Source organism: Aedes aegypti, chromosome 3 (assembly GCF_002204515.2).
Source record: "Aedes aegypti strain LVP_AGWG chromosome 3, AaegL5.0 Primary Assembly, whole genome shotgun sequence".
NCBI classification, from domain to species: domain Eukaryota; kingdom Metazoa; phylum Arthropoda; class Insecta; order Diptera; family Culicidae; genus Aedes; species Aedes aegypti.
In genome coordinates, this window is record NC_035109.1 from 36,784,876 (window position 1) to 36,799,216 (window position 14,341).

General features: G+C 36.8%; 1 protein-coding gene across 7 annotated transcripts in view; it reads left to right on the forward strand.

Annotated features, from left to right (window-relative positions):
* Window positions 1-1,323: 1,323 nt before the first annotated feature.
* The window catches only part of LOC110679867, a 37,192-nt gene continuing 24,174 nt past the window's right edge, over window positions 1,324-14,341 (forward strand). The window contains exons 1-2 of one of the 7 annotated variants that reach the window (XM_021855859.1): window positions 1,324-1,544; window positions 2,231-2,531. The gene's annotated coding sequence lies outside the window, so the exon portion shown is untranslated. Of the gene's footprint in view, window positions 1,545-2,230; window positions 2,532-14,041; window positions 14,049-14,341 lie in introns of all 7 variants that reach the window. The other 6 variants (XM_021855861.1, XM_021855857.1, XM_021855860.1 and 3 more) reach the window with 6 other exon arrangements.

Sequence of the window (14,341 nt, forward strand, 5' to 3'; positions counted from 1 at the left end):
AGGAGGTTAATATTGATGATTAACTCATGACGTGCCCAAGCAGCCATCAATTATTATTATTTATACTTCGATTATCATTAAAAATGTTATGATTAGTAACTTTTTCCGATATCAATAACGTCGCAGATGATGATCACTACATTTGGAAAAATTAAATTTTGATATTTTTAATCCAATGTGATTCGAACTTTACCCTCGTTGATCCATTACGTCGCCATTACGTCCATTGCGTTAATGCATCCATCGCAAACACGTCTCGGATTTGATTTGAAAAACATTTGAAACATTTGAAAATAACATAAAAAGACATAATACGTTTTGCTTGAATAAGAGCATTCTCATATACTCTTATTCACATTGTTTATAAGTTTTACTAATCATGCTGGTCAACATTTTAAGTATTAGACACTGAAACTTTTGTACGATTTGTTGTTAATCAAATGTTCAATATTCTACTAAAATGATGGCTACAACCTATAGAAGCTTTTAATCGATCAATTGTTAAACTTCTTATGTGTTGTAGAACAAAAGCTACTATATTTGCATTTTCGGAAGTTTATTCAGCTCTTATTCAAAACAGAAACTGCAAGTGGAATAACAGCTTTTTTATAAGCGGAAATTAATTTTATTCAATTAATAATTCAACTAAAAATTTGTTCAGCAATAGTTGCTGCTATGCAGCTTGTATTAAGCACGTAAGTATCTTAAAAGCTACCAATTGTTCCTTGGGTTAAGTGTTAGTGCTTTTCAACAGACTGCCAAACTGAATCATTGCGTGCCGAAAATTTTTTCGGGGTGATGGAAATTGTGCAAGTCGTTGTGAGTTATAAACGCTCGAATGAGGGTTTTTGTGAAATACTAGTTAAATTATATGTTGTTTGTCGAAAGGAGAAGTTCTAAACTTAATCATAAAGGAATAAATTATCAGGTAAGCAGTTCGTATCAATTGTAAAGGACCAAACAGGTCAAAGCTATGCATGTAGTGCCAGGAATAGGGTATAAAACCCTAGCTGATTACACATTGGCCAATATCAAAATTCTGTACAAGCCCTCAAATTAGAAGGATATTGTAAAACTTCTTAGAATTTTGAATGTTTGAAATTAAAATATCTTGTTTAAAAAGTCCACCTGGGCATTGGGGGAGGTGCGGTTCTAAAGCCAGGGCTGTCATATTAGCATTGCATGATTCACTGCATCGACGCACACGATAAGGCGTCTCGTCACACTCCTAAGCCACACAAAGACACGCTCACGTACTCAGTTTTTTTTGGCTCTCTTTCAGAGAGGGTTTTCGTGAACCTCGACGTGTCGGAATTGGGTATTAAACTTGCAGTGATGAACCGATTCGGTAGTCCGTATTTATCATCGTTCGAATGCGCTTGTAATTTATTATTGTGCACTGATAAAGTTTGTTGTGACAAAGCATAGAATGAACGTTGTTTTTCCCAATCTGAAAATGTAGAATATTCCATCGCGTTGAAGCTGGTTCTGGTATTTTTGTGTTTCGGATTTGTTTTGTTGTGTTCCGTGTAGATATTTTGAGGGTTTGTTATCAACCGAATTGAATCAGCAGATGTGCTGGTTTGCGTTGTGTCCCTACACTCTAGGCCCAAACGCAATGATAGCGGAACGGCAACGGAATGCGGAACCGGTTCGCCAGCATGAATCACATCATCTCGACTGAGCTGTCAACGAATGAAAGTGAACCAACACTGAGTTAACTAGCATGTTATAGTGCATCCTGGCGAACCGGTTCCGCTTTCCGTTGCCGTTCCGCTTTCATTGCGTTTGGGCATTCTCGTTCAAATTTATTCAAGAGAGACTTAAAGGCCCAAACGCAATGATAGCGGAACGGCAAAGGAAATCGGAACCGGTTCGCCAGCATGAATCACACCGTCTCGATTGAGTTGTCAGCGAATGAAAGTGAACCAACTTTGAGACGACAAGCATGTTATAGTTCATGCTGGCAAACCGGTTCCGCTTTCCGTTGCCGTTCCGCTATCATTGCGTTTGGGCCTTTATCAATGGTATCAAGTACAACAAAGTGGAGTTTTATGGGAATTTCGGATATATAGACAAATCTCATGAAATGTCGGTCACAACCATAAGAAATTTCGTAGTTTGCATAGATTTGTATTGATTCTATTTGTTTGTGATTTTGTCTCACAGCAGTAATACTTGTGAATTTCAATTTCCACTACTAAAAATATTCATTCCTTGCCCAATCCAGTTGAAAAATCTTTCAAGAACTTTTCCAAAGGACTAACGACGTTGTGGTATCCTGTACCCCACTATGCCGTAACGTAATATATGGTTATACCTGAGGAGAGAAAGAACATTGAGTGTGGAGAGTACGGAGGGCGTGGAGAGAGAGATGAAAAGGGACTTGGAAAAAGAAACGTGGACGTGATCGGAGGTAGAAAAGTTACGGCGGAGTTGAAATCTAAATAAAGAAGTTCTGAAGTGTGAATAAGTTGTTTTTACTGTTGCATCCAGATATTACAAATTGGCGACGAGCGAGAAAAGTGAAGGTGAGTGATTATGGTGGATAATTTCCGAAAGATTTGTTTTGAAAGTGTAATTTCGTGGACGGTCGATTACGCTTGAACCTGAAGAGACATGTTTTGCGCAGTGAGAAAATGGCGTCATGCTTCGTGAAAACGCTTGTATTGGTGCTGCTGTTTTGTTGCGAGTTATTGATTTTCTTCGATAAATTACAAGGCTGGTAGCGAGTCACTTTTTAGTGACTTGGTCACTTTTTTGAGGCCAGTCACTTTATAGTCTCTTTTTTGAAGCCATTTTAACTAAAGTCACTTTTTTCGTCAAAAAGTCACTTTTGAGCTATTTTTTGGGGAGAAAATTTTGAATCGGCCTTCTTAACTTAGGCTAAGTTTTAAGTAAGCAGGGTAGATACCTAAAAAATCCTGGCAAACCTGGAATTATCAGGGAATTTTATTCAACCTGGAAAAACCTGGAATTATCAGAGGATTTCGGCTATACGCAAGAAAAAAACCTCGAACCAGTAATTATTATGGCAGAGTATGTCCATATTGTAACACAACATTTCTTCAATCAAAAAAAATTTCGGCTGCGCCGCTGTTATAACTTGAGGTATTGTCAATTCACTCTATATTATTTTTAATATTCCGAATAACTTGTTTAAATAAGGAAGTAGGACTTAGGATTGCTAAAATGGGAAAGGCAAATACGATTCCCAGTTCTAGTTGGGTATCTTTCATGAGCATATGAAATAAATAATATTTGTAGGAAAAGATTAAAGCAATTAAAAAACGTATATTTTCAGGTAAGCAGATCTTTTTCAAAAGCTTGGATACTATTTCAATGCATATCTCTAAAAAGTGTTTGTTTTTAGTTAAGGTCTCTAAAGGCATTATAATCAATGCGGTATCTAAAGTCACTTTTTTGCCATAACCCTCTCTTTCCCATGGTAGCTCCAGAGCTCAATTATTTTTGACGAACTTGAGGCAAACCGAACCAGAGGAATACTATGCATTAGTTTCTACAGTCAACTCTCCATAACTCGATATTGAAGGGGCCATCGAGTAAGGCAGGTATCGAATTATGGAACACAAAACCAGTGCAAATGCGATCCGAGTGACCATCACAGTAGCCATGAAAACCAACTTTTACTGTGGTTCTCTAACTCGATATCGAGATACGAAATATCGATTCTATACTTATCAAATTAATCCAAAAGTGAACTAACTTTTTGAATAATAAAACTTTTGGTAAGCAATCAGTTTACTATTGTAAAACAACCAACAAATTTTAAACTGATTTTGAAAAAAGTAGACCCTTTGAAATATTGTTTTTTGAATTACCTTTTATAAAATCGCTTTTTCATAAAGAAACTGTCGATTGAAGTCGTCGGAAATAGATGGGTCATCTGATTGCAATGAATTCTGGTGCAACATTCTAGAGGCTCCAGAGAAACCTTCAGAGACTATTACGTAACTATTTATCCAGAGATTACTTCTGGAATACTTTCAAGAACTCCACCAGGAATGCCACCAGCAATTTTTCAATAGAAGCTCAGAGGAATTTCTTCTCAATTTTAAACTAAAAATTTTAGAGCATTCCCACGCTACTGCCTCCAGAAATTTTCACAGAGATTATTCTGAAGAAAAAAATCTCAGTATTTCCTCCAGATCACTGATTCTTTCACAGATTTCTTCAATCGCTACTTCTAGGATTCTTCCCGCATGCCCTACAAAAGTTTTTACCCAAAGGTTTATTCTAGAGTTTTCGAAAAAAATCGACATTTTTACAAGAAACCCTACAATAATTCCTACGCATTTTTCATTTAATCAAGGCCTTTTTATAAGGATTCTCTCAAAAATTCATCCATAATTACTCTCCGGAATTTCTCAAAACCTACCTAATCTTTTCCAAGAATTGCTCGATGAATTGCATCTGGCATTCCTCATTAGATTTCTCTAGAAATTTGTCCAGCATTTCTTCAAAATATTATTACTGCGGCTCAAACACTTCACTGATATTTTTTCAAATACAAGACCTGTATAGATTCTTTAAAATTTCATTCAAGGTTCCACACTAGTTAATACTACAGCAATTATTACAGTTATTGCTCCGACCATTGATGGATTAATATGCTTTTATTATCATAGCAATTTATCAAGAAATATATTCATCAAGAATTCGAGAGATCTTTCAGTTATCCTTGTAGGTCTTCATCATTATAACTCACACAAGTTTCATCAGAAATTACACTAGGATTTTTTTTTACAAATTCCTCGTAAATTTTTCAAAATTTCTCACAAAAAATATATTTTTTTTTTATTTAATATTTTTTTTCGTTCGTGGTTTTTCTTTAAAAAAAGATATTGAATTCATGAAGGTACATAATTTACGGCAAAACGAAAAGTTACTTGTCGTAATTTTACTGATGGAAAATTTCTTCCTTAGTCGGCCTTTAAAGGACGCGATTTAAGCAGTATTCCAATCAAATTCGATCTTCTGTCATCATTTTTTATTTGAAATATCGATTAATGCATAAAAATATTGACCTTATTAGGTAGAAGAGCTGGAGTTTAAATGGAAATGTAAAATGACAAAAATTTTAATTTTACAAATGTTCCAAATTTTTATTAAAATTTACAAAATAAAATACTTTGGTAATAGGGGAACTTACGTATTGTCGGCAGCCTAAGCAGCTGAACTTTTAAGAAGGCAATTTTACGCAACAATGGAGCACAACAATTAGCAGGAGACACCTGAACTACACTTGAGCACTCTTTGTTTATTGATTGTTATACATAAATCACTATTTTGTTCTCTTAATCTTCTATTTTTCCTTACCAAAGTCACGAGGCACTTGTTCTTTTATCGGCAATGCAATTACTATTGTCGGCAACAAAAATGTTCACTTCGGCAATCCAAAACTGCGCAAAACTAGTTTATGTATTGGTAACATTTCGTATTTGTTGATAATTCTTGAAATTAAACGTCACTCATTATGTTCTACTCGTTGAAAGGGCCAATGCAGAAAAATACAGACTACACTGAGAAAAGAATTGCAGTTAAAAATAAAATAGCAGAGATTCAAATTGAATACACAACGCCACTAATTTATGCAGACTAAGGCGCCGTCCACATATTACGTAACGCTCTAGGGGGAGGGGGAGTAGGCTCAAACGTTGCGGCTCAAACACAATTTTTTTTTTTTTTTCATGCAAAGACCGTTGCGGAGGGGGAATGGTCGAAAATTGTACATTTTAACGTTATGTCATAAATGGACACTGCCTAATTTCATTTTCATTTATTTTATCGAATAAATTTTGTATTCAATCTCACTATGGCAGCATTTCGGCTTTAAAAATTGCCATGTCATGGTAATAAACTTGCAGCAGGTGCGAATCCAACCTAGAAGTTGCAGCGTGACGTCATGGTTAATTGATTCATAATATTGTGCTCTGCAAGAAAAATCCACGGAACGCGATTATCGGATTACTTGAATTTCAGAGTTGCGTTTGAATGAGTTACATGCATGCTCCTATTTGCTACTCGCACATGCGCTACAGAATATTTAAGGTGCGGCTTATTTTTCAAAAGTTCTCAAAACCAAAAATTCGTGTACCGTAAAACGGGGTAACTTTGATAATGCGGGTAACTTTGATAGTGCGGGACCACCAACATATTAAAAGAAATAACGAAGTTTCTGTCAATCAGTTAAGAGAAACGAATGCAAAACTAAAGAGTATTAGTATGACACTTTATGTTAAAGCTAATTTCGTTGGAATCAAGTGCATTTGACGATTTTTATGCGAATATTAAAAATTTACAAGATTTTAGCATCTTTGCAACGCTTACAAACAATCTGTTCTACGACCACTATTTGATAAAGTCATAATGAGTTCGTCACTTACCCATGACAGCCTCGTTATAGTAGAACATGAATTCGGTCTCAAATCTCTTAGCGAAAACCATTTTTACAAACTGGGACCATTTTTGTAATCTAATTCAGAAATCTCCATACAGCGTTAAACGCCTAGAGGTATGCAACGCCCTATAAATGTTCCGTAATTCATTCAATCTTGTTCGATTTTTACTCCATTATCAAAGTTACCCCAAAACAGAAAACCAACTTCCGAGTATATGAAAAATTAAATATCCATTCAGAATAAATCTTTTGGCAATCTATCAAGTGCAATCGATAGCTAGGATGTCAGTACTTGTTTTAAAAATATAAATTGTAATTCTTTGAAACAACATGCATAAATATTCAAGTTTTCTTCGAAAAAACTATCAAAGTTACCCCGTTTTACGGTACTCTTCTGAATTCGAATCATATTAGTAGAGAAACCTCGAAGTTTGAGCCAAAAATATTAAAATATAGAGGTGCAAGCGTCTTGTAGGTGAATTTTCAAGTTATAAAAAATGGCCTTCAGTGAAGTCACCATAACTTAGGTAATTTCAGCACCATTACCTTAAAAATTATTTTATTTGAAAACTTTGTAGAACATCAAATTTGTGTAAAATCAAAACTAGTTTCAATAAAAAGTAGTTTACTCCAATTTTTTTTTTTTATTTTACTGAAAAAATATCTTTGTTTTTTTTTGACCTTGGGGACGGACCTGGTGTAGTGGTTAGAACACCCGCCTCTCACGCCGAGGACCTGGGATCGAATCCCATCCCCGACATAGTCACTTATGACGTAAAAAGTTATAGTGACGACTTCCTTCGGAAGGGAAGTAAAGCCGTTGGTCCCGAGATGAACTAGCCCAGGGCTAAAAATCTCGTTAATAAAGTCAAATCAATCAATCAATCTTTGTTTGACCATAACTTCATGAATACTCAACCGATTCCAAATCTTATTGCATGGTTTTGAAGCTTATTTAATTGTGTTCAAACTTTGCATACACCGCATTTTACTGTTTTGACCAAGTTATTCAACATTTTAATTTTTATCAGTTAAACAACATTCTTAAAGCTGAAACTGGTTTTCCTTATTTGTTAAACCTTTGAAAAGGACTTGGCAACATTTTTTTAAATATTTTTGAAACAATAATATATTTGCACATATTAAAAAAATACACTATTCAACTTTTAATTCAAACAAAATGCTTTAGAAACATAAGTTTTATATGAAACATGTAATATTCGGCAAAAAAAAACTTAAATAATCCAAAGAAATTCGATTTTTTCTTTAAAAAATCATGTTTTTGGGTAGTTTTTGTTACAAAACTAAGCAAGTTCCTTGGTTTGATTCCAGGTTGACGCGAAAACTATTTTTGTTTTCAAATTTCGGTTCCATGACGTAAATTTATGAATTTCAATCCAATTTCTTGTGGCAAATTTTCATGTGGGGCTCCTATGTTTATCGATAGTTTGTTTTCTTGAGTGTAGTTTGTTTGGCCCAATGTCACCTTCTCGAAGGGGTTAGTTTGGGCCAATTTTCAAATGATTCCTATTGAAAGGAAAATTATCAGATTTCAATTATTTGTTCAGCATTTGCAACGTATTCTCATATATTACCGAATACATCAAGTCAAATTGCGAAAGTTATTTAAAAATAAATGAGAACTTACGCATTTTTGGCCAAATCTCACCCCCAACGATGGTACTTGCATAGTTGTTTTCATTTTTTTTATGTCAAGAATTTCACCTTGAATTGAGCCACTTAGAAATATGGCGCCTTCTGCAAAGTTGTTCAGTAGCTCAAGGACTATCATTATAAAAGCTATGAGATTCAAAATTTTGCCACCAGGCGGCGCAAGTGAGCATCAAACTTTTGTTTTGCGGATATATCAGGATCCTGACTACCTAGAAAGACGGCGTCTTCGATAAACTTGCTGAGAAGCTCAACTTTGCCCAAGACGCCAAGTCTATGTAGTCAGGATCCAGCAAAACAAAAGTTTCATGCTCACTAGCGCCGCCAGGAGGCAAAATTTTGAATCGCATAGCTTTTATAATGATAGCGCTTGAGCTGCTGAACAACTTCGCCGAAGGCGTTATTTTTCTAAGTGGTCAGGATCCTGAGATATCCGCAAAACAAAAATTCTACGCTCACTAGCGCCGCCTGGTGGCCAAATCTCGAATCTCTTGGCCAGAATAATGATAGTTTTTGAGCTACTGAATAACTTTGCCGAAGGCGCCATCTTTCTAAGTAGTCAGGATCCTGAAATATTCGCAAAACAAAAATTGCATGCACACTTGTACTGCCGGTGACGCAATTTCACTTAAGCAGTGTTGCCAGCTACGACAAAATTTTGAACCCTTCATGAAAAACTGGATTACAGTTGAAGAGTATTGCTATGTTGCTAAGCATTCTATTTTTCTGTTCCGCTCAAGTTTTATGGTTTTGATCTTTTCTTTATTCTTCTTGAACAGTGCTGCCAGCCACATGAAAATTTGTGATTCGGCCGACTGTATAGCACGCAACACTTCCTTCAACTTTGGTCAACATTCGGTACCGTCATCTTTGAAATTTTTTGGTATTTGCATATCACACCCCCATAAAATTGGCTCTTTTGATAACAAACGAGCAGTGTTGCCATCTATTACCAAAATATGAAAACTTAAACGGCCATTTTGGAAAGTTCTCAACCCATGCTTCAACTTTGCCGAATATCCCGAATCAGTATTTCCGCATATAGACGTTGCATTTTTCAAAAACATAATTATTACCCAGATTTTTTTTACGACCCCCCGATAACGGTCGTCAAAAGAGGTTGGGGTGTATTAAAAAAAATCCGATTGCGATGTCCCAGGATTTATTTATTTTTTTTGTTTTTGAATATCACTCTCCGAATATGGTTCGATCAGCTAATTCGGATCAAAATCCAAACCTTGCCAGTAATTTTTAAGGTTCATATTCTTCTCAGTGTATGAGAAAATCAGAATAGACCCTTTTCAAATCTACTTACATTTGATTTGACACAATTACATCATCCACTGATTGCCTGTAGAACAACAGGAGTGTTGCCAAAATAGTTAACCTATTAAAAGACGTATATTTTATATGTTTCTCAGTATTTTGAAGTTTATGCGCTACAATCTTCAAATAAGGAAGGCATTGAAAGACTCAATTATTACCCATGCATGCTTTGTTGCATAATTCCAATAAATTAATTAGATGCGTTCGATCTTTTCTGTGAATTTAAATCGTGAATAATAATTACACCGCAATTTAATATGGTTTTCTGGCAACCTGGTGCAGTAATAAAAAGTGATTGCCGAGGAAAACAAAGTTCATTAATTTTTACTTGTGATTTGAAGCATAAAAATTAAGTATTTTCGAGTGCTTTATAGACCAATCAAAAGTTGAATTGTGCATAAGTGATCGGTGCGTAGATTTTGTGAAAAAATTGGCATTGGAGCGGAGAATTGGACCTTTCGAAGTGGTGAGTTTTTCCTAAGCTGTTCTTGTGTTGTTCTGTTCGGCAGCTCACGAATGACGATGATTTCGTAAGCATTTATTTCATTTAATAATAAAACCCATGTTATACAATATTTTCGTCAAGAATGTGATTTATATGGAAGATTATAGTTCAAGGAACATGTTGAGTACATTGAAGGTAACCCTTGTTCCGTAGATAAATTCTAACAAGGACGATAAGTTAGTGTTGCCGAAAATACCCTCAGGGTGCCGAAGCCATCATTTACCCTATAAAAGACACATCATTTTGAAAATATTGAAAATCTACTAAAAAGGATTATTTACGTAAATATAAACTACCCTGTTTGAAAAAAACCTAGGCGATATCTTGTTAATTTGGAAGCACAATAAAAATGTCCAAATATGATATTCAACTAGACTTACTACCTGCAGAAGATCATATGGAATATTCCCTATCATGATTGATATTGATCGTAAAACAGTATACTATAATTGAAATAAAATTGATTACGACTTGCTTTACAAGTCGCTTTTAGTCACTTTTTCGAGAAGAGTAAGTCACTTTTTAGTCACTTATTTCTCAAATTTGGTCACTAAAATTAGTAGTTTACGGAACAAGTTGCAGAATGATGATTTTTACAGCACGAGTCGTAAATTTATCCTACGAGGCTTGCCGAGTAGGATAATTACAACGAGTGCTGTAAAAATCGAGTTCTGCAACGAGTTACGTACAACATTTTTTGCAATTTCGTAGAAGACCACTCGAGGGTATCAGAAATTATATCGGAATGCATTCATCATCATTTTACAATTTCTGCAACATTGTTGTGTAATGATTCATTACACAACTCAAAACGGTTGCGTAATGAGAAAGCGTTGCGTAATGAATCATTACAGCACTGGTTTCAGTTGCGTAATGACTATTCCCGCACTGCATACTTCAGTGCAGGAAAGTAGGCCGTTTCATGACAGATTGGCATGATGAAAACAGCCTATTACGATGAGAAATTGCAAAAAACTTTTTTCGGTACCAATTCTTGCTACCAGCCCTGCGTCGATAAAGTTCTCTGATAAGATTTCCATTGTTTGTATGTGTATGCTTAATCAAATGGGGATCATCATCAGTTGTGGTTCTGGTGAAGTGAAGTGACGAAAAACCGAGATTAGGTTGCGGTTGCTGCTATCTAACAGCTGTTTGCGATGTGTTTGGGATGTTCAATTTTTGTAGGCAAGTTGCAGCAGTCTGGAATGTTGATGCAAAATGTGTGGAAATAAATTGTTTAAACGAATGCTTCAGGCTTAGAGACAGGTAGGAGCTGATTATGGCTCGGGTGGTGTATGAACTGTAGTGTCAGTTTTATATTTGTTTTGTTTTGTGACGTCGATGTAAATGGAATGTCTTCGAAGTCAGTCTGGGAGCTGGCTGGTAGTTTGAACATCGATTTGGGAATCGATACTGTGCACGTCAGTTTGGGAACTGATTAGATTTCGATTTGGGAATCGACGAAAAAAGCCAGTTTGGGAACTGGATAAAGTATGGTAGTGCATCAGTTGGGGAACTGATTTTTTTTTTCTCGATTTGGGAATCGAAATCAGTTTGGGAACTGATTTTTTTTTTCGATTTGGGAGTCGAAAATTACTGGAATAGATTAAATGTCAGTTTGGGAACTGACCAAGTTCTAAGAGTGTAGATCGATTTGGGAATCGACAGTAGTTACATCAATTAGTGAACTGATTAGATTTCGATTTGGGAATCGACAAAAAAGCCAGTTTGGGAACTGGATAAAGTATGGTAGTGCATCAGTTGGGGAACTGATTTTTTTTTTCTCGATTTGGGAATCGAAATCAGTTTGGGAACTGAGTTTTTTTTCGATTTGGGAGTCGAAAATTACTGGAATAGATTAAATGTCAGTTTGGGAACTGACCAAGTTCTAAGAGTGTAGATCGATTTGGGAATCGACAGTAGTTACATCAATTAGTGAACTGATTAGATTTCGATTTGGGAATCGACAAAAAAGCCAGTTTGGGAACTGGATAAAGTATGGTAATGCATCAGTTGGGGAACTGATATTTTTTTTCGGATTTGGGAAGCAAAATCAGTTTGGGAACTGAGTTTTTTTTTTTTTTTTATTTAGTGAATCGATAATTACTTGAATAGATAAAAACATCAATTTGGTAACTGATTATGTTTTGAGGGTAATGGACGATTGGGGAATCATTAGTCGCCGTATCAGTATGGTAACTGAAAATTACGTAATTGCGTGCGCACAGGAAATATAGAACCACTTAATTTTAGTGCTATATGATTGAATAAAGAGGTACCTATTATTATAGACTTTTATGGTGGTTCTTTGTCTCCATTTTTTTTTTTCTAGATGAATGATTACAGGCCGATCGTCCAGTTCAATATAATGAGATTGAAACTGGAAAACTTCATAAAGAATGGGAAATATGGAAGCAATCGCTTGAATGTTACTTTGAGGCAGAAGAGATTACAGATCAGAAGAAAAAACGGGCGAAATTGTTGCACCTAGGCGGGCCACAGTTGCAGACACTTTTCAAAAGTTTGCCCAACAGCGAGAAGTTTTCTTACGTGACACCAGAACGACAGTTTTATGACGTAGCGATCGAAGCGTTCGATCAATTTTTTAAACCCGGTCGTCAGGATGTTCTGGAACGTCACAAATTGCGCCACTTGAAACAAAGTCAGGGAACAAGGTTTGCTGAATTTGTCATTCGGGTTCGTCAGCAGATCAAGGAATGTGGATTAGATCGATACCTCGAAGAATGTGGTAAAATGTTGGCAGATATCATGTTGATAGATGCCATCGTTGAGGGTTGTCATTCAAACGAGCTACGTCGGCAAATACTGCAGAAAGACCGTAATGTAGAGGAAATTGAGGAGATCGGCAAAATGCTGGAGGGCGTAGAAAGGCAAGTCAAGGATTTCGATACAAAGTCCGGTGAAGAAAACAGATATGGCGAGGTTAACAAGATCACACGAAGACCGGCCAGAATGAATTCGTCACCGGTCAGTTCATGGGTACCCCGACTGTCTAAAATGGGAAAAGGTCAAGGAAAGGATGATGATCGATGTTTCAAATGTGGTTTCAAAGGGCATATTTCGTCCGATGTTAAATGTCCTGCTCGTGGCAAAAAGTGCAACAACTGTAATCGCATTGGGCATTTTGAATCGCAGTGCAGGATTCGGAAATTTCAAGGACAAGATCGTTTTGTAGCACCGGCGGTAGTTAAGAAGGTAAGAGCTGTGCAGGAAATAGAGGAGGTTAAACGTAATACACTAGGACAGCAGGATACTGAGGAAACCGCAAACCAGCAGGATAAGAAGACCTGCTACGCCTTCTACGGCGGTAATGAAACGAACATCATGAAGTGCAAAGTGGGTGGCGTTGATTTGGACCTGCTGGTGGACTCTGGTGCGGTTGCAAATCTAATTCCGCAAGCTACATGGGAGGATTTGAAGCAGAAAGGGATAACTGTGAAGCATTCCGAAAGAGGCAGCTCGAAGATTTTGAAAGGCTATGCCAGTGAGCAACCTTTGGTTATACTGGGAACATTCATCGCGAATATTGAGGTCGCCGGCAAGACCGAAGAGGCTACATTTTTCGTTGTTCAAGGAGGGCAGCGCTGTCTGTTGGGAGATTTCACAGCCAAACGGCTCGGAGTCCTAAGAGTTGGCGTGAATATCGACCAAGTGGTTTCGAAGACTGAACCCTTAACAAAAATAAAGGGACTCCAGGTTCACATCCGAATGGACCCGTACGCCAAGCCGGTGTTCCAACCGATGCGACGCCTGCCGGTTGCTCTGGAAAGTGCTGTGAATAGTAAGTTGCAGGATCTGTTGGCTAGAGATGTGATCGAGGAAAAGAAAGGGCCGGCTACGTGGGTTTCACCGCTAGTAGTTGTTGGCAAGGCCAACGGTGAACCCCGTATATGTCTAGATTTGCGCAGAGTGAATGAAGCAGTACAACGTGAACGACACCCGATGCCCCTCATAGACGATTTCTTGGCTCGGGTTGGCAGAGGTATGATCAGAAGCAAGCTCGATATCATGGACTCATTTTTGCAGTTAGAACTAGATGAAGAATCAAGAGACGTTATGGTTTTCATCACGAATCGTGGCATGTTTCGATTCAAAAGAATGCCGTTTGGGCTAGTAACAGCGCCGGAGGTGTTCCAAAGGACCATGGATGAAACATTAGCAGGCTGTGAGGGAACGTGGTGGTACATCGACGATATCTACGTCGAGGGAAAGGATCAAACTGAGCACGATGCTCGCCTAGCAAAGGTAGGCTGAAATGAACAATTGTTTATTTACGAAACAACTGGTTTTCCATCGTTGTGCAACAATCTTTTCTGAATAAAGGATTTTCAAATTACTTTGTGAAAGTTTGGTTTCATTTTTTTTCTCCTTTTTTTTATTTTTTATTTAGGTTCTAG